Below are 2794 nucleotides of genomic sequence, written 5' to 3' on the forward strand. Positions count from 1 at the left end.
ACGATGATGATATATATATATATATATATATATATATATATTTGACTAACTAAACAACCATAATTGTAATCATGTAAAACATTTTTTTACCAGACATGGTAACACGAAAGCCTTAAACCAATGAGGAAACCTCTACGTGGCATCTTGTGTCCCAATTCATGTCCATATCATTTAAAGTTGTATGGTTCCCTGGTACCCACTTCTGCAGCTGTAGATACCATTATTTTGGTACATAAGTTTGCAGTAATTAATGCACAGTACTTATTTTGCCAGCACCTCAGTCTTTCACAAATTGTTACCAAGTGTCTTGTGATCTTTGATGGCACTATCAAATTAACAGTCTGTCATTAATCATTGTTGCCTCATTCACCTTCCTACCACTAAAAGTTTGATCTTTAAACCTAGTTCTGAGGCCTGTACAAAGCTGTCAACTAGAGCCAGCTGAACCCAGAACTCATGATAGGTAGAGTTGTTACTCCCTGAAATAGCTAAAACTCTACTTGCTAGCCCTAAAAATCTTAAAAAATTGAAAGATCGGAGTGGTTGGTGTTAGGAAGGGCACCCAGCTGCAAAAACCCTGCTAAAACACACACAAGTCTGCTGCATGCTCCTGTCAAACCGTTCACCCCATGCCAGCATGGAAGGAGGATATTAAACAATGATGATGATATTTATATTGATCCTAGAAAGATGGAATGTTTATGGCTAGAACACAAGATCAGCAGATTTTAATCTTTTGTTGTTCAGTGTTCTCTTTTACTGAACGGTATTTTACAAATGCTCTCTCATTTAAATAATGCTAACACTTATTTTGTGATTATTCATTTTCAAAGATTGAAAATGATAGTAACATCATCATCATCATCTTTTAACGTCCGCTTTCCATGCTAGCATGGGTTGAACGATTTGACTGAGGACTGGTGAACTAGGTGGCTACATCAGGCTCCAATCTGATTTGGCAGAGTTTCTACAGCTGGATGCCCTTCCTAAAGCCAACCACTCCGAGAGTGTAGTGGGTGCTTTTATGTGCCACTGGCACGAGGGCCAGTCAGGCGGTACTGGCAACGGCCACGCTCGAAATGGTGTATTTTACATGCCACCTGCACAGGAGCCAGTCCAGCGGTACTGGCAACGATCTCGCTCGAATGTCTTTTCACGTGCCACAAGCACAAGTGCCAGGAAGGCGACGTTGGTAACGATCGCGCTCAAATGGTGCTATTTACATGCCACCAGCACGGAAGCCGGACCGGTGCTCTTAGCGCTCCACTAAGTCAAAGGTGAACTATTTTGTACTTAGTCATAGAAAGTTAATAATTTATAATCCTTTCTACTATAGGCACAAAGCCTGAAATTTAGGATGGTGGTGGCTAGTTGATTACATCAACTCCAATGTTCAACAGGTCATTGACCCTGAAAGGAGAAAGGCAATATCAACTTTGGTGGAATTTGAACACACAATGTAAAGATGGGTGAAATGTTACTAAATATTTTGTCTGGTGTGCTAAGGATTCTGCTATGTATCATATGTAAGAATAGCATTTATAAAGAGATGAAAATATATGCTGAAACAACAAAACAAGATATAGCATTTGTTAAAGTTTTGTAAATAATTTTTATTCAAATAGTTATATTTACTAATTTGGATTTTAAAATAGCAAACATGACACATCATTAGTCATGTTTCTATTCAAATAACAATGTCCTACTTGATTTATAATGCCAAATGAGATTATTTTTGAAAGGATATTTAAACTGTCCACATCCAGCCAAATATCCTACCTGTTTTATGTTCAAACTGACAAAACCCAGCCTCTCACAATTACTCTACAATGTCATTCTAAGAATAAACAATCATATCATCAAAATCGCAAGGCTACAAGATAATACATGATTAATTTAAAGCAATGTGAATAAATAAGCATTACATTTGATGGAGTAAACTGACTGCTAAACAACTTCAAAATATCACTATTTGGTTTGACTTCATTACTAAGTGTGTATGCACACACATGCATATTTATATAACCCTTTAGTATTGAAACTCCCCATATCTATATAACCCTTTAGTATTGAAACTCCCCATATCTAGCTCAAATATTCTAATTATTTTATGTTCAAGCTGACCAGATCTTATTTCTCACACTATTCTACAATATCATTCTAAAGATAAACAATCACATCATTGAAATCTCAAAGTTACTGTCCTGAGGTGTCATCTGTGTACCAACTTGATGGTGGAAAACAAAAATATCTTTCTAGTGCTGCATATAAAAATGATTAACGACACTCACAAACAACAGAAGTTTTATCTATTGCACATAGTGTTTTCTGTGTTGGTCTCTGGATAAAAAATAGTAATGACAATAACATACCAGGACAGACATACTACTGGGATCTATGACATTCTAACTGGTATATATCAATCTGTGGCTGGCCCATCACAACTGGAAAATAATCATGTAATAGTCATGTTAACAAAATCTGTGTCTTCTTAACTAACATGAGAATGGAAACGTCAAGTGGTTGCCTCAACGTTCTGGAGTTACAGAGTTTGATATGGATTATACTTTTATTCTTTTACTTGTTTCAGTCATTTGACTGTGGCCATGCTGGAGCATCACCTTAAAGGGTTTTAGTTGAAGTAATCGACTCCAAGACTTATTCTTTGGGAGCCTAGTACTTATTCTATTGATCTTTTTTGCTGAACAGCTAAGTTATGGGGACATAAACACACCAGCGTCAGTTGTTAAATGATGGTGAGGGGACAAACACAGACGCACACGTATATATATAT

Source organism: Octopus bimaculoides, chromosome 1, assembly GCF_001194135.2.
Source record: "Octopus bimaculoides isolate UCB-OBI-ISO-001 chromosome 1, ASM119413v2, whole genome shotgun sequence".
Lineage (NCBI taxonomy): Eukaryota > Metazoa > Mollusca > Cephalopoda > Octopoda > Octopodidae > Octopus > Octopus bimaculoides.